At 41.5% G+C, this 23,437-nt stretch overlaps 1 pseudogene; it reads left to right on the forward strand.

Moving 5' to 3' along the window:
* LOC141781550 (uncharacterized) overlaps positions 1–23,437 on the forward strand; it is a 156,568-nt pseudogene that overhangs the window by 79,537 nt on the left and 53,594 nt on the right.

The following is a 23,437-nucleotide window of genomic DNA, read 5'->3' on the forward strand; positions in this document are numbered from 1 at the left end:
AATGTTTATATTTTCTATGATAAAACTATAGAGCTTAAAGTGTATAAGAAATGTTCCAATGTTTGGGCCTTGAACTCACAAACAATTCAATATATACACTGTAAAAAAAAGTGTAAAATAACGGAAATTTTCCGGCAGCAGTGGCGCCAGAAAATGTCTGTTAAAAAAAAGGGAAAATACTGTCCGTTAATTAACATAAATAAACTGTAAAAACAAACAAACAGTAATTATCTTTATATAATTAACCTTTATTACTGTAATTTTACAAGAAATATTTTACTTTTAACATATATTTATTGTTAGAATAGAGTAAATCTAAGACCATTTACATATAAGTCACAAATGAAACATGTAATTTTACGTTGCAAAAGCCCAAATTTACATTAACTCAGAAGTTTTGCATAAAAAAATCTGTATTTTTACAAGAAATATTTTTAGAATTCCATGAAATCCTTTTCTTCTAAAATAAATGAATTGTTAAAATAGAGTCATAAACATCTAAAAAACAGAATAATTATCTTTAAATACAGATAATTACGAGTGTGATTACAAAAATACTGTAAATCTAAGACCATTTACATATGAATCACAAATGAAACATGTAATTTAAAAAAAAAAAAAATTCTGTCATTTTGAAATACAGACAAAAAATGTCAAATTTCATGAAAAAAAAAGTTAAAAAAAATGTTTTAATATGTTTTTAATATTATATTAATATTATATAGAGCTTTAAAGTGTGTAAGAAATGTTCCAATGCTTGGACAAGTCAATACATACAGCTGTAGTCTTGTTTTGTTATTGGGGGGTAGATGGTGCGCGCACACGTTGTACACGCACGCGCTCATGTGTGCATGCGGGTTTTTTTTGGGGGGGGGGGGTGCTTATTGCGATTGCGCTCTCGCAGTCTTGAATTTGTCCCGCGGATGCATGTGAATTTGAGAGAGGAGGAGAGAGGAGGAGGAGGAGAAGAAGAAGAAGCTCTCCGCTCTGCAAAAGTGAGCAGAAGCGGACGTGCTGAGCAGAAACAGATTTTTTTGAGGACAAGCAGACGAAAGTGCAAAGCTGCACACACAGAAAAACGGCAGCAGCAAATAAGCCTCGACATAAGTCAGTATTTCTAGTGTTTTTTTTGGAGCACACAGGAGGTCGCTTTGTGGGGTACACACCGTGTCTGCTCGTTGGTTGACCAGGACGAGCTCCGGTGATGGACCAGCACTGGTGAGAAGAAGACAAGGACGTCAACCAGAAGTCCACCGTGCTCTGAGAGATAATGGGCTGTTTTTCTTCCACTGCTGAGGAGCGGAGGGCATTGCTGTAACACCGGGTTGGATCAATGGCAGGGGTACACGCTTCAGATGTTGTGTCGGGACATTTTCTGGATCCTGGAGCCCAGCAGGGCGCGACCAACAACAATACAGCCGGGATCACCACCGGCGATGCGGCCGCGCTGACTTTCACCGGCACCCGGGCGTACCTGGAGGTGTCGGCCGCTGCTGCCCAGGGCTACGGAGCCGAAGGAGTTTACACCAATGGACGGTACAGCAGGGAGCACCACAGCAGCAGTCCGAGGATCGGGAGTGGCAGCCGAGATAATTCATCCGAGAGAAGTCAAGTAGGAGCTGGAAACACACCTTGTGGCATCATGAAGGTTGGTTTGATTTACAGACACTTAAATTCTCATTGTCAATGATTGTCAAGGTGACACAAGGGGGGATTTTGCTAAGTGGCTGTGCTGTAACAAAATGAGAATACAAATGTGTGGTGAGACACTTCCAGGGGTCATTGAGTTCCACTATAGGTACCCCAGAAAAATGAGAAATATATTATAGCAACTAGAAGTTGAGTACATGAGAGAATGCATAAGGGGATTACCCCCAATTAGACTTTATAGCAACAACAGAAATATATTACACTCATCAAGAATAAATGCCAAAATCTTCACAGAACATCTGCTGTATTTTATGTCCTATACACATGTGGATGTCCCTGCATGTTGTGTGTGAAATAAACAGACACTTTGACATGAAGTCAGCTGTGCTATAATCATCTAGATAAACTAATATATTTACAGAGATGTTAAACTCCTCAGACATGCAGGTTGTATCTTTCTGCTACAGCTGCAGTGACCTTATTGTTGCTACAATACAGCATTTACTAAAATGCGTAACAAAATAACAATACAAATGTGTGGTGAGACACTTCCAGGGGTCATTGAGTTCCACTATAGGTACCCCAGAAAAATGAGAAATATATTATAGCAATTAGAAGTTTAGCACAAGGAGAGAATGCATAAGGGGATTATTACCCCCAATTATACTTTATGCCCACACTTATAGCACTTCTTCAAAGAACATCTGCCCAGAAAAATGAGAAATATATTATATTGTTCAAACAGAAGCAAAAGGAGCCTGAGAATTTGCATTATTTCTGCTACAGCTGCAGTGACCTTATTGTTGCTACAATACAGCATATACTGTATGCTGTATTGTAGCAACAATAAGTAACAAAATGCGTAACAAAATAAGAATACAAATGTTTGGTAAGACACTTCCAGGGGTCATTGAGTTCCACTGCCCAGAAAAATTAGAAATATATTATAGCAACTAGAAGTTTAGCACAAGGAGAGAATGCATAAGGGGATTATTACCCTGAATTAGACTTTATGCCCCCACATATAGCAACAACAGAAATATAATACACTCATCAAGAATAACAAAATCTTCACAGAACATCTGCTGTATTTTATGTCCTACACATGTGGATGTCCCTGCATGTTGTGTGTGGAATAAACAGACACTTTGACATGAAGTCAGCTGTGCTATAATCATCTAGATAAACTAATCATCCTAAACTCCTCAGACATGCAGGGTGTATCTTTAATATCGGTTCAAACAGAAGCAAAAGGAGCCTGAGAATTTGCATTATTTCTGCTACAGCTGCAGTGACCTTATTGTTGCTACAATACAGCATATACTGTATGCTGTATAACCACCCTTTTTGGTTTGATCTATGACCCAAATAAAACGTTTTAAAAACAACTTTAAATGGGTAGAAGTAACCACCCCTTTGGGCGAATTTTTGACCCAACAAAATATGGCATTTTTACTGGGTCAAAATAACGACATTGGTATGGCTGATTAACCCAATGTTAATAATAACATGTAACACCAAAACTGGGTCAATATAACCCAGTGTTTTGGGATTATTGTTGACCCAGTGGTTTTTATACCCATTGGTACTTGGTAAACTTTACCCAGTACTGGGTCAGTGCTAGTTTGATCCAGTACTGTGTACACTTACACTCCAGTACAGTATAGTACAGTACAGTAACACACCAATACAGTCATTAGAGAGAGTTGTTGTGTATTTCTGATATTTTTAAGTTTAGCTTTAGATATTACTATATGTACTATATATATATATATATATACTATGCTGTGGTATCTGCGAATAAAATGTATCACAAGAATGATAAAGTTTTTAGTAGAGTAGCAGTACACCCCGGGTTACATTTTTTTAACACTTAACAATATAGAAGTAATTGCAGGTTTTGGCGAAACAGATGGTGCACAGAATATACCCAATATACCAGAAAACCTGAGTTGTGGGCCATTTCTCACCATATAGCTCTTTCAGCAATGGATGGTAATGATGATGATGTTGATATTTTTAATGGTTGCCCAGCCCATAATTAGTGCTCCCATTACTGGAGGTTAATCAACTGGTCTTCCGCACACCAGGGATGCACCGATCCGACTTTTTCAGTCCCGATACCGATTTAATACCTGGGCTTTGGGTATCGGCCGATACTGAGTACCGATTTGATACTAGTTAATAAGCTGTATGCCTCACTGTGTGGAAGTGACTGGGATCATTCTTTTATGTGTAAGGCAACATCAGGCCTGACTTAAACATTGCTTTCTTAACTTTGTAAAACGAAATGTAACAAATAAATACATAGATATAAATTAATAAATATTGATATTTATTATTAAAATAATAAATCATACACCAACAACAAAAACAACAACAACAACAAAAATCTTCAAAATGAATAGGAATTATAGTTCAAGTGTAAATCTTTTTAATGCAATTGGTCAAAACTTAAACAGGAATTAAAATGACAGTATACTGTATAATGTATATATAATATAAACATAGAATTTAATGGAATAGATTGGCCCCATTGTCACTGATATCCCATCTAGCTATATGAGTCCACACACTGACATAGGCAAGATGGCAAGTTTCCTCATATGACTCATGTATTATTACCCACATGTTATGCTTTTTAGTGCGCAAGAATGCATTGTTTTTACAACACAATCTGTCAGCATGTCAGACTGCATCATGGGGTCCTTGGTAGAGATACAAGTATTGCGTAGGCGGGACACACTGGAGAGTTGCATTCTGTCATATCAGACCTAGTTTGCTTGGCAACTGACACAAAACACTTTCTAATTCTTTGTTACCCCCGTTATTGGATTCCCTTTGGATGTGGGCAAACACCCTCACACTGACAACATGCATGTTTGTATGGACGCAGACCCTGACATTAGTTGAGTGTTGTCAACGCAAATAAAGGTGGAGTTCTTTGCTTTTTCATCCTGAGCCTTTTCCTTGGTATTTACAACAAAAATATTTGTTTTTCATAAAAAAAACAAAAAAAAACTTGTTTCGAAATCCCTCCTCGCCGTCCACAACAACCAGTCCACCTGTGTGTGAAGCTCACAAGCAAAACATAACAGGAAAGCTTGAGGGGATTGTGCCGTCTAAATGTGATGATTACAAACCTTCAAAGACTGATTCTTTGAATATCATGTTCATACGATGTTAGGAAGTGATCCTGCTGAGCTTCGCTAGCACAGTGTGATGAAATACAGCAAATTCTCATGTATTGTTCTAAAATAACCAGAGACGGCTCCAAAGACCCAGACACACCAACTCGACATCAAAGAACTAGCAGCGATGAGGGTCGACTGTTGTGTCGCCTCACTTCGCCTGTGTCTTGAACACACTGCAAACACTGCAGCCGATGGCCTGTTAGGACGCACGTTCTGTGCCTGCTTAAGAGGACATAACTATCCACACCAGCAGGTGGCGGTAGTCTGTATTCGTCATTCAAAAAGGAAAACCGGAAGACCGAGGACTGCGGATATACAAGTCGTTGTTATAATACGTACATCAAACAAAGCGGCGTATGCCAACCATTTTCACACCACTCTCACTCACCACTTAGCTTCATTCCAGATGACCATGTCGTTGTGAAAATATCCGTGTGTTGGAATGATCAGATGAGATGAAGATGAAAAATAAGAGAGCCTTCTGTGTGTGACTTTACTTTTGCGTTTGCTTGCTTTCCTCACTTCCGTTTCTCTTCTCGTGCGCTGACTTGTTTGAGCTGAACAGCCAATCAGAGTGATTTCTCTCATCGATGAGCGCCGCCACTGATTCAACATGCTGAATCGGCCGAAAACCCACAGACACAGGCAGACTATAGAGCTGACGGTGCGGGACACACCACAAGAACTAGGGCGACAGATACTCACCGATGGCCCCAAACTGTCCGACAGCTGACCGTCAACAGTGGCGACGCACAAACCCATTAACTGTCATTGTGTAGTTTCCATAACCGTGATCTCACTACACTGGAAGGAAATTTGGTATTTGAGTGTTTTATATACATGAAATGTTGGTGTACTCTTGTCACCTGAGCGTGACTCTCTACAGTTGCGTTTAATGACCGCAGTAGTGATCCATTATGCTCTCTCAGAGAAGTGCCCTCACATTTCCAAGGCTCTTCTTCTGACGTGAAAGGCTGAATTTAAGGCCGGTAAATTGTGCACAGCTTGCGGAATTCCCTTCTTTTGTGTTTCAGCTGCACTTGAGACACTTCAAACATTTCTTAAGATATTCAACTATTATTAAACTGCTGCTTTTTGATGGAATTTTAATAGATTTACAGTTTCCGAACACGTCACCAGTCCAATATCTTCTCCTTCTTGGGGGCAGTTTCAAGGAAAGTCCTTCATCTTGTTAGCAAATGTCCTTGGAGTTACTTTAGTCTTTTGTTGATCACATGGTGGCCTTGTAGAACAGGTTTGAGCATTCAACATGCATATATTCAAGGTGAAACACTCCTGTCACAGAGCCTGAAATATGTCTTGTACCATTTGATCTTGTCATGTTCAGCAGGTGTGTCTAAGCAGGGTTAGATTTGCCTGAGAGCACCTCTAGAAAGATACATCGCACATTATAGTCACGAAATGATACGCACTGTTAGAGCAGAGCATGGTGGGAAACTGGGTCAGCCATTCTGTACAATTGCTTCATGTATAGCTTCAGCAGAGCCACCCACACTTGAGCAGCACTCTTCTGTGTGTGTGTGTGTGTGTGTGTGTGTGGAGGTTTAAAAGGTGAAGGGGCAACGGGTCCATGGGAATAGGGAAGCAAATGAGCAATTACTGCACTGCATTACCTCATTAAGTTGGCCCTCAACAAGCAACTCTTAGAAGAGAGGAGTTTGTGTGTGTGTGTGTGTGTGTGTGTGTCCCTTAAGCGGGCATGCAACTTTGTCCTCTTGCCATTTCCTCAGCGGGGTGACAGTGTCATGGTGGAGAGGCTGCAGAGTGGCTAGAGGGGTGTTTGTGATGCAGCCTTGTTATGTAAGTCTGGACTGTGGACAGCTGCAAGGCTGGCTCCAGCCTGGCTGCTGGGTGGAGGGAACTGACAGCCAGCACAACTAACTAGGGAAGGAGGAGCAGGATTTTTATCAAGAATGTAAGGTTGACTCTATTGCTCTCTCTATCTCTCACTCTATCTTCCCTGCACTCTGTACAGTCCTTAACCTTTGCAGCAGATTAAAGGTCAAACATTTATTTTCAGACATCTACAAGAAGAAAAAAGTGGTTTAAAGTAATCCAAAAATAAGGATAGACATCGATGATGTAACACTGTTAACGTCCATCGGGAAATTAAAATCAATAAAGATGACACGGTTATCAGTCTTGTCTTGATGTCATGATATCAATTCATCTTCTCATACATGACCTCATATTATAGATTTGAGCCAATATGGCCCAGTGTGCTCCTCATCAGCTCAAGAGTGTACAGGGGATGCGTAATAAGGGACAGGCATGATTGGCTTGGGTCAATCCTGTCGACTGAGGGCGAAAGCTTCTCTGATTGAGTGAAAAAGAGAACATCCTAGAGAAGGAGGTGATTCTTCGATTTTGCATTAGGAGTCGACGGATAGTGGATTTTTAAAGGTCGTTATATAATAATGATAGTTTAGAGCAGGAAAAAGCCGATAGCCAATTAATCGGCCGATATCTTCTTTACTTCTGCAGCAGCCTAATCGACTACTTTTGTACACGCCATTTTTAATAAATCAGTCACTCAGAATCTAATAATTCGTAAGAGAATATCCTCAAGTGTGATTTCCCGTGAGTTCCCGGGGTAAGGAGGATCCTAAAGTGTGCGACTTGATTTCACGAATGGATGGTTACATGGCTGGATTATTTGGAAGAGAGAACGCCAAATTTGTAAGTAAGTTAAAGTAATGAATGATTTCTTTTCTTCCCTGGCTGCCCGTCTTGTATCGGAGACGAAGAGCTGATAATGTTGCCTTATATATTCGAGAGAGAACTTTTTTTCTCCCCCTCTACCTTGACTTTGTGTATGAAGCCTAAATGAAAAGCGGTGATGTACAGTACGTCCCCGTGTGACCGGTGGAGGCTGTGCAGCCATCGGTCACTATCAGAGCCCAGTTCCGCCGATAACGCCGATAGTTTGTAAAACGTCCTATCGTCTACCTCTAATTTCAATCAGAGATTCAACTCCTTTGTATTTAGGTCAACTAAATTTGGCATCTTTAGTTTAAAGGGGAGATTGAAAAAATCACAATCTTGTTTCTAAAAAGACAGAAGATTCCTGGGTTAAAAACAGCAAACTCAAGGTGTAATTTTGGTCCACTTGCATTTCTAAACCTGCATCTGCTGAAGTGATTCATTCTAGGGCATAAAAAGTGATTTCAAATAACCACAGGCGCTGAAATGCTCCTTCCAATTTCAAAGTCATCTTCCTCCACTCACCAACCTTAAAAATAGAAAAAGCAGTTCAGTACTGTGTTTGACCTCCTCTGGCCTCGATAACAGCTCCCACGCATCGTGACTCAACAGAGGTGTTCCAGTGTTAAAGCTGACCATGCAGACATGAGTGCCTTTCATAACTGCCCAAGGTTGATGATGGGTGGATGGTCTTTTTCATGGTGCATTTGAGTTTATCCTACAGGGGTTCAGGGAGATTGATATCAGGGATGGTCGATAGGTCATTTTACCTGAATGCTCCTAGAATCTGGAGGATTTCCTCACTATGAGGGTGTTGAAAATATCTGTCCCCTCGGGGGTTCATAATAGTGGAAGTTGTTATGATGTGAAGGTGTACTTGTCTCTGGCATCAAGGCATTGATTCTACAGGTAGTAATAGACCTTGTGAAAAGAATCGGCCCCCCCTACTCCAAATTTGTAGTGTGACATTAACTGTGAAATTAGTTGAGGCGCCCACGAATACGGCTTTTTCTGTCATTTCACACTTAGCAGCAAATTGTCAGTTATTGCTGCACATGCAAAACTAGTGTGGAAATAGAGCTGCCGTTGCATACATTTGTTTACATACTGACATATTATATAGACTTATGCAAATAATAAGGAAGCGTCAACTCCTTCTGCACAACATGTTGTTTGCATTGGATTGTAGAAACTGTTTTTGTAACCAAATGATGGATGTTATTTCCTCAATATCCCCAAAGGTGTCGAAACTCCCTTGAGTAAACACTTTTCAATAATGCTGTATTTGTCAATCATTGAATGACGTCTCCTAAGCAAGATCAGCTTGATAAATTGTTCAGTAGTTGCAATGAGTGACTGCTGATTTCAGTCTACTGTCCTGCATGTTGGTGTTTGGTATGTTTAAAGGGGACATATCATGCTCATTTTCAGGTTCATACTTGTATTTTGGGTTTCTACTAGAATATGCCTACACGGAAGGTCTCATTTTTTAGGATAGGTCACAACCTGTTCACACTTTGGCAATAAAACACGATTAAAAAACATTTATATGTGTAAAAAACTTACAAAGAGTCCCTTTAAAACCGGTGCAGAAACGTAGCTGCAGGATCTGTCAGACAGGAGCACAGTGTCTTAAATGTCTGTCCCCTGATGAATCCCACTATCGGGCTGCCGCTGCTCCTGGCTATTGTTTAGCTAATGTGAGATTTGGCTGATCCTCTGGAGGACACCTCAGTACGAGCCTGAACTTATAACACTGATTACATTTAGTGGGATCATCTGAGATGATGATGATGATGAGAATAAGAGCGTATCCACGCCTCACTGCTCATATCACAGGCTTTACGTAGAATCGTAGATTAAGAGCTCCCTCCAAAAATCATTCAAAATAATGGAATATGGATAGAGATCCAGAAAGTTAGAATAAAATGCACGTATCTTTTTTGAAAGGGTTTTAAAGTAATTCCCATGTCTTCTGCAGCAGCACCCCGAAACTGAACGCTCAGATATTTCAGGAGATCTGCACTGCGTTGCAAGGGAGGAAGCAGAAGATGTGAAGTGGTGATTACAGACGAGACGTCTGGGGCTGCTGAATCATCGCTTGCTCTCTTGGCTGCCTCCCTCAAAGCACCAATCTGCAAAATACAAACATTTCAAATAGGCCTCGTTGTATCTGAATCCACAGTTTGGCGTCAAACAGGGAGCATCAACAGTTTCATAAAGGTCACTCAAGAGCCCCAAATACCAAATACATTCCTAGAACAAGAGTGATTAACATCTCAGCGGAGCAAATTTAAACAAAGAGGAGCTGTACTTTATGTTTGTTTGGCTTGTTACTTCAAGGTTATTTGATAGACCAAGTGAGTTTCTCTTGTCTCTCCAAAATGTCTTATCACTTGAAGCTGCGTCGCTGTCATTTTATCAGATCAGAGCAGAGAAAAGACGAGGAATCTAGAAGGAGGGAAAAATCAAATAGAGTCTCTATTGGAGATGTGATATGGAGGGTTTATATCTGAGGTTTTGAAGCTTGGTTTCAGACACTTTCTACAACAGTAATTAGACTTTGAAAACCCTTGGCTTAGAGAAATGTGTCACCTCTTCAACTTTTACTTTTTACCGGACCCTTTATTTACCCGTGGCTACAATTTCAAAGCACTTTCAAACACTAGACTAACTGATATTACAGCTCTGACAATAATTTGGTGTATTTGCCATTCCTCTCACTCTTCCCTTGTTGAGAGACGACACTCTCTTTCCTTGTGGGCATCCGTCTCTTGTTTCAAGGGGGGTGGGGTCGTCCAAAGTTGCCTCCTAATCCTTCCTCCTCCTTTATTCCCTTAGAGGATAATGACTTGAGCTGGGACCTCAATTACCCATGTGTCAAATTGGGCCCCAGGCAAAGACAGCTCTTTCAAACAAGAACAAGCGATTTGATTGGTCACTACCAGGGCATGTTTGGGGCCTTATCTTGACGATCCTTGCGGGACGTGTGCGACAGTGATGACACCACATCGGGGGCAGGGTGCAGGCATTTTATATGTGAGGTCCTCGTGACAGAGGAAAAATCAGGAGATGAAACCAGAAGGGTAGCTGTTGTCATTTCAAGGACATGAGTAAGGATGAGTGATATTCAGATTTGTCAGGCTGGATGTTTCACAGGTTCCTCTGGGCTAAAGGAACTGTAGTCTGATGGATGAATAGGATGATATGTCTCTGAGAGATGCTGCACCTGGCTTTGCTCTGACATGTTTTTTACGGCCTGTAGAACATGCGGCACATCCCCTCCATCACATTTTTTTCTTCTTGTTAATGTGCAGTAAGACAGGAAGGGAATGTAACAGTACACTCAGAAGAGTACTGCATGACTAAGGATGATGAAATGGTTTGCAATCATCAAAAGAGTTCACCAAAATAAAGGGGAATTTGTCATTTGAAAGCATTCGGTGTAGTAGCCCAACTATCAATTGTGGGATCGGGAAATATCTTATAATATAAAATTCAAGTCTATTCAGGAGAGTTTCATTTTGTGCTACTCTCATTCTTTCATTTTTTCTGTCACGGCGTATAGCACCCCTGCCTCAGGTTTCGCATTCTGTTATATTACAGACTTAAGTGTGAATCCTAGGTTTCCTCCAGGTAATCCCACCGATTGGAAGGAAACACAGGAGATGGAGGCGGCTCTGTTTCTTCGAGTGTCTTTCATGACGCAACTTAATTAAAAAGAGCAGAAAACAGGAAACCGGTAAGACCAGCGCCCAAGTCCTCCTCATCGGCCTCGCTTTATTTACTCAGACAGTCAATCTGTTAGGATTGGCCTGCCGGAGGGAGCGCGCTGTCTTCACGTCCGCACCATTTCATTCTTCTGTTCCTCCTCCTGCTGCCCAGGGTGGTCTGGTGCAGCTATCTCTATGCCTGAGAGGAGAACAGGGAGAGGACGATTAGTAGAAGGAGCGGTGTGATGGATGAATCAGGACGTGTGTGTGTGTGATGTGTGTCTTTGTGCACGACACGCGTGTGGTCATTTTCAGTCGCAGTCACGCCGATGTGGGAAGTGACAGTGGTGAGTCTTAATGGTGAATGTTGCAGCATTGTTGCACAGCTTCTCTCATTGAAACAGAAGGGAATTCCACTCTAAACCCTTCAGTCCTGCTTCCTGAGAGAATACAATAAGAGGAGGGAAAAAGAATAATGGAAGATAAGAATTGCAGGCGGAAGGAAGTGATGTAACTTGACCATATGACCTTGTGGGTGGATCTGCGTTAAAGGCCCAGACACACCAACCCGACATCAAAGAATTAGCGGCGATGAAGGCCGACTATTGTCGCCTTTGTCTTCGCCAACAAGTTGCACTGGAACACGTTGACTTGCTTTCCCCGCATCCGTTTCTCTTCTCGAGCACTGATTCGTTTAAGCTGAACAGCCAATCAGAGTAATTGCTCTCACCGATGAGCTCTGCTGCCGACTCGACATGCTGACGAGAAAAACCTCCAACATCACTGGCAACAGAAGATCTACTGCAGGAAAATAAATCCAAAGTATTGATCGCTAGCCACAGTTATCTCTACTTTGACTGAAAGCACATACTGCTACACTTTTCCGGTAGTTTCACCACATGTCAAACACAGTGGTTATGCAAGAGTGCAAGGTTGTGTCTGGAGGTTTGAACTTCCATAGATTTGAGCAGAGACTTCTCTTGTGGAGCTACTGAAAAAAGCCCTCTGGCTCTCTTGTGCTGTCTGGTTTCTATATTGTGTGTCTCATGTCAGTGTGTATGCCAGTGTTGTTCCTGGGTTCTGTCTGCTCTGCTTTGCTGTATTTGCTTTCATTTCTTTCTTTTTTTTTTCATTGCGTTCTGTCTAACCTCGCACCATGTCAAGACCCAGCCAACCACGGACCTCAGCTTATTTATAGATTTCATAATCGTGGGCTTGATCTTGTATTCATCCATTCTTACAGCTGAACAACACAAAGTGCTTTTTGTGTTTTGAGGTCTACGAAGCAGAGCATCCTGCTGTGTTTTCAGGGTGTTGTTGATAGACATCCTGGTGAGATTATCCTGTGATCAGTTTGCTGCTTTCAGTCACGTAGCTAGCAGTGCTGGGTGTCAAACCTCAATACTGATCTGGTACTGACTGAAATGTGTCTGTGGCTCATCAAAAACTGTCAAATACTGTTTGTTCCGTTGAAGGTCTCGTTGGAATTGTAGTGTTGTTTTCTTATTATTTCAAATAAAAAATATTATTCTTTAGACTTTATTCATTGTTTTAGTTTTGGTTCCGAAATCCAGGTACTGTATCAGCAGTTTGCCTCATGAGAACTATTCTCTTTAAGCTCAATAATATAGCTGTAGAATTATTTTTTCCCGAGAACCACCATCCCAAATAAATGATAAACTGGGCTGTAATATGTGTTATGCCACTGTCATGTGTAACGACCCACATAAATACTCAGCTTACCCTCACCCATCACTCCCTGCCATTATGAATCCAAACTATTCAGGGTCATATTTCCTCACCACACGCTTTGGAGCTTTTACTGATGCAGGGTTGTCTCCAACATCACTTTTCAATTATCCATTTTGTGTCTCTGCATCCGAGACATATACAGTATGTCTGTAAAGGGGAGACTCGTGGGTACCCATAGAACCCATTTTCATTCACATATCTTGAGGTCAGAGGTCAAGGGACCCCTTTTTGAAAATGGCTATGCCAGTTTTTCCTCGCTAAAATTTAGCGTAACTTGTTATATTACGTGTTATTTAGCCTCCTTCCTGAAAAGCTAACATGGTATGGTTGGGACCAATGGATTCCTTAGGATTTTTAGTTTCATATCATTCCAGTATCCTTCTCCAGCTACAACCTCTGAAAAACAGAATAGCCGTTGGAATTTGAAGAGGTTGTAGCTGGCGGGTTTTAAAGCTAGAGGAAGGATACTGGAATGATGTGAATGGCTGTAGACTCTCAGTCTTGTATGTAGAACTCAATGCATTGCAAAAAGTCGATGCAAAGTGCACACTGCATTATGCATCATACTGAAAACAACTTTAGAAATCTTTCGCTTGCTAAAAACTCATGTGATCAGGTTTCTTTCTGCAGCACTGAGCCGACACGGTCTGAATTCAATAACATGTTCTAGCTTTTGGGCTTTATGGTGAACGGTGATGCTCATGAACAACGTGGGTTGCCAGTGTGTGTTGAGACGCTTGTTGAATTCTAACGTCCTTTTACCGCTGTGGTTGATGATAAACTTTGCCAGGGATTCACAGATGGTGTCATTTTTCTTTTTGCCCTGGCGCAGATGGCACAAGATGAGGACATTTTGGGCTTTAAGTAAAGGGAGCAGAGTGGGATGTGATGGGAAGGGGATGTGATCATTTAATTGCCTTGTTTGATTCAATGATTGATTGGCATTTTATGTTATAAATCAACCTCACCATGTGGTCAGAATTTGCCTAGAGATCATTTACATTAAGCTCTTCCATTCATGCATTTGTTTCATATTTTTATAATTTACCAGTAGTTGTAGTGGCTGCCCACACATTAAAAGAAATCTCATGTGCCTTTTATTGATGAGCCATTCTTAAACTGCAACACCTACGCAACCTCAAATCTCTCGCATTAGACTTTCCTCTTCCACAGGAGACGTCGCTTTCATGTTTCCAGTAATTGCTGTTCATCCCATCACTGAGGCCATCTGCTTGGTTTGTTTTATAGATGTTGAACTGCCTTTCGTGTCGTTACTCATGTCACCCGTGGCCTAGTGTGTGTTGCCCCCCGGGTGTCTTTCTGCAGGTTACAGTGCAAGCACGGGCATGTCACTCACACATTCCTCTGATGCTGCTAGTATTTCCTTCGCAGCGTCAGTTTGTTTTTCTGTGGCTTAAGCAGAATACATTATTTACCATTTCCTCTTCAGGGCTTCACTAAATCACTTCTTTTCACAGTCTACAAGTGTGTTTTCAGCTCAGTGAGGTAAAGCTCTGTGTGTGTGTGTTGATCGGCTCTGTGCAGTACACGTGTCTAGATGGTTTATGTATGTTTGTAGTACTGTACGGTATGTGTGTAGTGGTTAGATACTGACAGAGGAAGTCCTTGAGAATATATAAGATATGAGTTTGGGGATTGGAGGCTTAGGTGCAGGGGGTCTTGTGCGATCCCAGCTTTCTGTCTGCTCTGGGCTGCTGGTCCTCCAGGCCTAAATGTTCTGCTTAGCAGTTTGTATATTTATGTTTTCTCTGAAAGTATACAGTTTGTGTGTGAAGGGGGAGCAGGCTAGGCTTTGCTGTGACTTTGGAGTGAGGGATTTTATGCGTGTTCTTCGCATTGCATGAGCAGTTGAGAGAGATCCATACTTTACAGTGTGAAATGTGATACGGCGCAGTGAGCTCTTCCCCCGGAGCTGGGAAAATAAGAGAGGGAGAAAAGTAAGAGGCCATGATGACAAAGAGGGAGTTCATTCATGTTGGTTTTCTTGATGATTAAAATAAGTTTCAAATTAACATTTTAGATCCATTTGTTTGCAGAATACCCAGGTTCTTCAAGCTCATAAACGATTTCATCTTGTCTTTTAAAGAGCAATGTGAAAAGCGTGTGGAAAGTGCGTGTACACCTCACGAAAAAAAAAATGCAAATGCAAGATTTGCAGAAAAGCACTATGCATCAAATCCAAGTCCAAAAAACAAACTGTAGGACTCAACCACAACCCGCCAATGCTGCTGCAACCATCATCTTTGCAACACATTGTGACAATTGAGACTGGCTAAAAGCTAAAACGGAATGAATATTATTTCCACCACCTCATGTTTATTTCTGCTTCTACGGCTGCTGCAGCTCCAGCTGAGCCTCCCAGCGAGGACACCTTTTTTCCTTCACAGCATGAGGAAAAATTAGTCAGGAAAGGGTCGATAAGTCACAGAACAGCGACAAAGCAAGTGTTGAAAAGCCTTTCAGCACAATCCCTGTGGTTTACCGCCACCCCCCTCATATTTCTCCCCAAAAAACAACTAAGATTTGAGTCCTAACTACATTTTACTGCCGACCATTTGTGATCGCATACTGTAAGATGGATTTGCTACCTTCCAGACAGCCGTTAGTTGCATTTTGTTTTCCAGAGACTTGAATCCATCACATAGAACATGTCGACTCCATGTTTTATAGTTCGCTTGTCATTGTGAGGTAACGTTGTGAGAACAGAGAGACAGTTTATATAAAAAATATATATATTCATAAGCTATGTTGTCTGAATATCATCCCCGGAAGATCAACAATAAACAAACGAATGTTGTGAATAGGATAACCAGGGTTTGGTTGGTCCTTACAATTAAATTCATTTTGCAGCAAACTTTGAAGTCTTGAAATGTAGGATTTTTTTAAAAGTTTTAAAGAGCTTTTAAAGGAGACGTATCATGAAAAACAAAATTTTTTCAGTGCATGTGCACATACATTTAGGTATCTGGAGTGCCTACCAACCCACAAACTGTGAAATAAGACAACCCAGTCAGTTTTTTGTGGGCTGTCTAGATCAGAAAACACGAGATTCAACAAGCCGTTCACTTTTTCAGGAAGGGAGCTTAAAGAGACAGACAGAGAGTTTTAGACCAAGGGTGAATACAGGTATATTTAGACAGACAATATGAGAAAAAAAATGTTTTTTGAACATTAAAACATGTTTAAACATGTTCTAGTAGAAACCCAAAATATATGTATGAGCATGATATGTCCCCTTTAAAACCATCCATGCTGGTAATTGCCATGATGTGACTTTTACATTTAGAAATCACCACTTATTCATCTAGATATTAATATTGTAGTGCAATGCAAGTAAACTTGTACCTGCCTTGAAGCAAATTAATCTAAAAACTGAAATGCAATTTGTAGTTAATGGACAAAACATAACATGTCAAATTACCACCATGGCCCTTTAACACGTTCCTAGTGCCAAGGCGTCTTTTTTTTATGTGGGTACCGCTCATAATGTCAGATTCCAATTAGCCTGAGCAGAGCAGGTCAGTCAGAGTAAGTGGGTACAAATTCTGAGCACAGGGTGACCCATTTGTCAACAGCCTTGACAATGTGTGTGAGAGGAGCCCTCGTTGTCATGGGCCTTTTTTTAGATGGAATCAGAGGTGTAGAGGAGGAGGAGGACGAAGAGGAGAGAGACTGTACGCACATGAGCAAGTAGAACTTTGAGTGCATGATTGTATGATTGTGTGAAAAGGTCAGACACTCATGCATCAGAGAAGTCTGTTTGGTAATCACGGAGAATTAAGGTCAGTGTGTAGCTGTGATTGTCAGCAGGTTGGCGCCGGTGCTGAGAGGTGTGGGTGGTGGCACACAGCGGGAGCCCAAAATAAACAATAATCTCAATCTAATTGATTGAGAGCTCAGCATTGATCCTGACAAGGGATACAACCGTTCTTAAAGCACATTTATATAGTTGCATAGTGTTCAAATAAAAGTGTTGTACATGAGTGGAAACTTTGAATGACAATAATCTACTTCATGCTGGCATATTTTTGTTTATGAGTAAGGATCATCATTTTGGATTTGAAAGATGTGAATGTTGGAAATCTTTGAAAAGGAGAAGATCATTGTTGTGTCTCCTGCTGCAAGAAGATGCTGTTCACCACGATTTACAGTAAAAATGGGCAACAACCATAAATTATATTCACAATCAAGCATTCCATTGATTATTCTGAAGGTCAAAACCATTTAGCGGATAGGAACACTTTAAAGTATAAGAGAAATGAAGTATGGAGGGTATCTGAAATGCGCTTTTGGTTTGCTTTCTTGCAGCGAGTTAGAGGGAATAACGTACAGATCTATGGCCAGACTGCTCTGTTGAATGATGCTCACCAATGGAGAGAAATGAACAGGGAGGAGGAGAGTCAGTCAGAGATGGTGAGAAGTATTAAAAGGCAGAGGGATGGAAATGAAGAAATAGAAGAACAGAGAGGGCACTGTCTGTTCTACAGCTATAGGCCATTAGCACCTTCAGTTGGCAATTATCCTGAACAGCGAGGGCTGCAGTCTTCTCCCGGCAGCCCAGTCACGAAGCAGCAGGATGCAGACAGAGACAGGGAAGTGAAACACACATGAAGGGAGAGAGTGAAGGTACCAAGCCATACATTTTACATGTATCCTTCAGTGAAGCCTCAAGGGTGCTCCTCCTGTCTTTCTGTCCTCATTTAAGCTGAGTATAGTGTAAACAAGGCTCAGCACTAACTTTTAGAAGGCAACCAGGCTTCAGCATTTGGTTGGTGTTTGTTTTGGTTGTCCGATGTGCTTCTGCACTCTGCTCACCCGGGACTGGATCCTGGTTATGGGGGATGGACTGCTGCACGGGCTGCACAGCATGGAGGATGATCCCACTGTAATGCCACTGCCTACATTTAAATATCACTAATGCAACAAATTTATTTTGGGGTGCATGTTTAGCTGTTTACTGTCCCTATTTATTTTATATTTAAAAAGTAAGGCCAAGAATTTGTTGCCAATTTCTCAACCAATGGTAACCATTACTGTCTGGTGTAGGCCTTGTCTCTCAAGACGTTTGAAAAGGCAAAGGCAGCTTTCTCACCAGTTATTTCAAACAGAAAAATGCTGCTTGTGTGAGGACTCTGTTGGCCTCGAGAGACTCTCACACGTGTGTGTTGTTTAGCGGTTGTGAGGCGCCATTTTGAAGTGTAATAACTGGTTTGTCAGACAAAACAAAGTGTGTGTCCAGCAGATGGAGATTCTCAGTCACAGGGGTCACTTCTAACCATACATGTGTGTGTATGTATGTGTGCTCAATTTAATATATAAACCAGTGCTGAAACAATTAATAGATGATTTATTCCTGGATTATTATCCCTCTGTTCTGAGAGATGATTCATTTTATTTTCTTGGCTGAGTTACAACCACCACACAATATATAAGTTAACACAGTGGGTGTAGTCATATGAATTTAGTTTAAGGCTACATCCAACATTATTTTTTATTACCAATTCATCTGTCAATTATTTTTTTTGCCCATCACAAGTTCCCAGATGATTTTGTCTAACTGCTTGTTTTGTACCAACTGTCAAAAACCCAAAGACATTTAATTTACTACAAGTAAAGACAGAAGATATTCCCATTTGAAAAGCTGGAAGCAGACAATATTTGACATTTTTGCTTGAAAAAAAATACTTAAAACAATGAATCAGTTATCAAAGTAGTTGAGTTTGAATCAGCAAACCAATGATCTGTTTACAAATGTGCAAAAATAGAAACAAAATCTGATTTATTTGACATGAAATCTACAGAGCAATAGCAGTTTTATTTCTTTTTCTTCTTTGTTTTTCTTACTTTCATATTTGAAGGACTTGCTGATGAAGGAACCGGGTGGCGGTTGACTGTCTGCTTGTGCTTTTAGGAATCTTATTTCTCAGCCAAATATCACTTCTCTTTTTTTCCTCATTTAGTTTTCACAGTTTTATTCAAGTCACACGCTTTACCCTAATTGTTTACTCAACATGCAGAGTGAATATCCTCCACAACCAATTAGAAACCAAATCAGCAGAAACCCCCTTCTCTCAGCTGAGTATAAATACACATGCAAACATATTCTGCATTTTTATAATCAACTGTGATTGTGCAGTTTTATCTTATAACTTTCTCTTTTTTAAATTACATTTATTTTTTTCAATGCACGGTAATCAAAGTGGACGGCAAATTAAGAATTTAATTGTGCAGTGCAACTTGTTCCCCACATGACAATAAAGCTTTGAATCATGAGTGACTCATTGAGGACATCATAGGCAGAGAGCTGGACAAAGCAAGCAAAGTAGACTGTGCCTGCCTACTGAAGCCAAATAGAGCACCCTCGTCTCTCTAAATCAGCCATTTACTAAGAATGAATGAGAGAATAGTTTCTTAAATTCAATTTTATCTGATAACATTTTATTTTTCTCAGGTCCAGTGTGTGTGTTTTCAGGGGTGTGAGTACAGATGAGCTCACTTTGACCTCTGAGAAACGTAGGAAATAGCTGAATCTGTTACGGCTCAGTATTGCCAGGTTTGCACCAAAACGCACGACCCAGAGACCAGGGAGGTAAACGTAAAAGTTCAGTTTTACTCGCAGCTTCATCCAGTTAGTGCTCAGAGAAAGAGGCAGAAGTCCAAAAAGCAGGCAGGACTCATAGGACTATCTAGCTGAGAATGGATGGGAGTGGGCCGGTATATACAGTACACTGCAACGCTAATGGAGAAGTGGAAGCAAGTGTGCAGGTGGGCGTGGGAGGTCAGGTGACGGGGCTAACTGCAGGTCAGGAGGGAGTGGCAGGATGTGACATGACAAGAGAGGTAGTATACGGCAAGGGAAGAGAGCAGATAGAAAATATGGAACTCTAGTGAATGAAAAAAAAACAGAGCAGACGCATCCAATTCATGTCAGTCATCTCCATCACCTCAGGTAATTAGTATTCACACTGTATTCACAGACACCTCACGCTGAGATTGATAAAACTCCCTCAGGTCTTGCATATGTGCGTGTGTGTTTAAGTGTTGGAAACAGGTGCGCATTTCCTCGTTTGTTTACATTGCTTGTGGCTGTTAGGAGGGTACAGTGTGTGTGTGTGTGTGTGTGTGTGTGTGTTGTTGTTGTTTATACTGGGGAAGAAGCATCCATGGTGCTGGCGACAGTGCCAGCCCCTGCGGTGCATTCTCTCACCTACCTGCCACTTACACTGCAGACTCCAGAGACCCATAGACCCATATGATGTGTGTGTGTGTGTGTGTGTGTGTTTGTGTCGCTTCAAAACACCACTACCGACCAACACAATGGAGCCGCCTGCTATCACAGAGCCGAGGGAGGGGCGGTGGGAAGAGAGGAGATGAAAGGATGAGAAAAGAAGGTCTGGTTAAGGATGCAGGGAAAGCAAGGGAGAAAGATAAACAGCAATGTTTTGGTGGTGGAGAGTATTTTCATATTCGTCAAATGAGGGAATGGAAAACGATAGGTGTGGGGGAAAAATTCACCTATTGCACGATCTTTTTTTTTTTTTTTACGATTTTGAAGTAATTTTTTTAATGCCAGAATTGATATATTTGCTTCATTTGAGTCTTTGCCAAGGTATACGGACGTTACCGCTTTTATTGTTGTAGTCTGAGTAACGTGACGTCATATCTGTTCTGTATCATAACATTGTAATGTATCAATTTAGATATTCTTTTCTAATTAAAAGTCCCTAGAAATGTATGATTCATCTTTTTCCCCCATGGTCTAGTGTTAAAAAAAAATCGTAATAAATCATAATATGGAATCGCAATACTTGTAGAATCGCAATACTTAAAAATCACAATACATATCGAATCGGCACCCAAGTATCGTGATAGTATCGAATCGGGAGACGGGTGTATCGTGGCGAAGATAGAGAGCGAGTTGGCACGAGTCTGGAGAGGTCAAGGTGAAAGCTGGAGGGAGTGTTTACAAGACAGAGAGCTAAACAGTTGGATAGCAGAGAAAGACAAATGGGAAGGAGGCGGAGAAGAAGTTCGGGGTGGAGTGGGGGGGGTTGACGGTCAGCTAAATCTTGAGGCCGGCCAGGCGGCATTAGATTAGCAGATAACCGCGCAGCAATCCGATTATCAAACAGTGATGTTAGGAGCGCTGGAGTGGAACACAGGTGAAGGCCAAACTGCACATCCCAGGGCGACTCCAGACTACAAGCACAAGCATACATCCAACCACACATACACGCACGTGCGCTGTTTGCTAATGTTGTTAAATGCTTTCCTGTCCGCGCAGGAGCTTGTCCTTGTAAGAGGATGTGCTACTCCTCCCTCCTCTCCCGCTCGTTCCCTCCCTCCCATGTCCCGACTCACTGCCAGACGAGGGAGAGATAGAGGAGGAGAGGAAGGAGGATCACATTTCCCAGAGTCAACGCTGCATAGGTGATATAGGAACCTGGCAGCCAGCTATCAGTCATAAGAATCTTCCAGCCCGGCCCGTGCCAAGCACCTTCACAATCTCCTCCCCCACTCAGAAGTATTGATTTCAGACTGACGGGATGTGTGATCGCCAGCGTAGATGTCGCGGCGTGTTTGCCTGCCCTGCCTGTATGTTATGGCTGTCATGTATGTAAGGCCATTAGCGTGCTTGTCATATCAGGTCAATTGCTACGTCCCGTATTGATGGAGCTCTTGACTGGAAATTGAAATAGAGGTCTGCACTGTGGAAATGTGTTATTGACGCAGCCTGGGCTGTAAAGTAAAGTGTATTCCTGCAGCCCCCATGAGGCTGAGGGGCCACGCACGCCTACAAGGCCAGCAATTCAAAATAAGAGGGCCACAGACCCTTTATGAATTTTATTAAGATTAAATAGGGTACACACTTCATAATATTTAATATATTTAAATGTATTTCTTCAGTGACACAGCAGGCAGCAAAATGTGTAATGTAGTGTATGTTGGCAACTGATGACAGTATAGAGACAACCAAGATGAAAAGGAAATACCAGAGTGGTATCCAGAAATGACACAAGAAACAGCAGAATTTACTGCCAAACTCGCTAAAGTGACATCAGCGTTTGGAACCGCACGCCCTGTCAGCTGTGAAAATTGCAGCCCATCACAGAAAGCAGGTAACTATTAGCTTAATAGCCCACTGACAGCTGAACCTAAAATTAGTTTAGATCAGTGAAGTTCTCAGTGCAGCGTTGTCTTTTTGTGATCCAGAAGCTTTCAGACAGTTTCAGTCACAGTTCCTGCTGCTAAGAATGAGTCCTTACTCCTTACATCTTAAAAACAAAAAAAAGATCCGCACACAGCTCTCCAACAGCTGTACCGTTCGCTCCCCTTGGTTATGGATGCTACATCTGTCAGCTTCCTGTTCTCACATGACTCATAATGCAGTTTGCAATGATAATGGTGGCAGACTTACCACAAACTTTGTAATAAGTTTTGAAGCAATGGGTCCTTGATTTCAGACAGAGGCAGACAAAAGTAGGTTTCTCATTTCTAGCCAACAACCGTTGATTTTGCAGGCAGAACTGTTGTGGTTCAGATTTGATTAGCTCTAATTGCACTAACGTTGGCACCATGAGTTTGTTAAAACCAGGTGGCAACCTCCGGGTCTGAAAAGTGAAGCCAATGCTGAAGTGCCATAAACTTGCATTATTTCTAACAGCCAGCAGGGGGCGACTCCTCTGGTTGCAAAAAGAAGTCTGATTGTATAGAAGTCTACGAGAAAATGAGCCTACTTCTATCTTGATTTATTACCTCAGTAAACATTGTAAACATGAGTTTATGGTCTCAATCACTAGTTTCAAGTCTTCTTCAATACAGCATGATGTTCATTTAGTAAATTATGGTCCCATTTACAGTCAAATAGAACATAAAACAGGGTATGCTTTAGGGCGTGGCTACCTTGTGATTGACAGGTTGCTACCACGGCGTTGTTCGGTCTGGGAGTTGTGTTTTTCGTCTTACAACTTTAACCCTTTCAGTGTGTTTTCAGTTCATGAACGTTAATTATAACCTTTTTGGTCACCTAAAAACATCTTATTCATTGTTTGCTTGTACTTAGCTCCACCCTCTTGTGTCACTTCTGGTTGCAAAAAAACGACATGGCGACGGCCAAAATGCTGATCTTGAGGCTTCAAAACGGCAGTCCACAAACCAATTGGTGACGTCACGGTGACGACGTCCACTTCTTATATGCAGTCTTTGGTTAAAACTATTGCAGTGCCTGTTCGGGACGTGGCTGTTCGGAACGGGCTGATTGTTCGGACCCGAGAAGTGCTGCTTGCAGCATTGTCGACACAACTGCTCATTGATTTTTCTCAATATCACCCAGCCCTAATATACAATATATGACGAATCCAATAGAGTTTAAGGGTTTCTTTC

This window comes from Sebastes fasciatus, chromosome 13 (assembly GCF_043250625.1).
Source record: "Sebastes fasciatus isolate fSebFas1 chromosome 13, fSebFas1.pri, whole genome shotgun sequence".
Taxonomy (NCBI): domain Eukaryota; kingdom Metazoa; phylum Chordata; class Actinopteri; order Perciformes; family Sebastidae; genus Sebastes; species Sebastes fasciatus.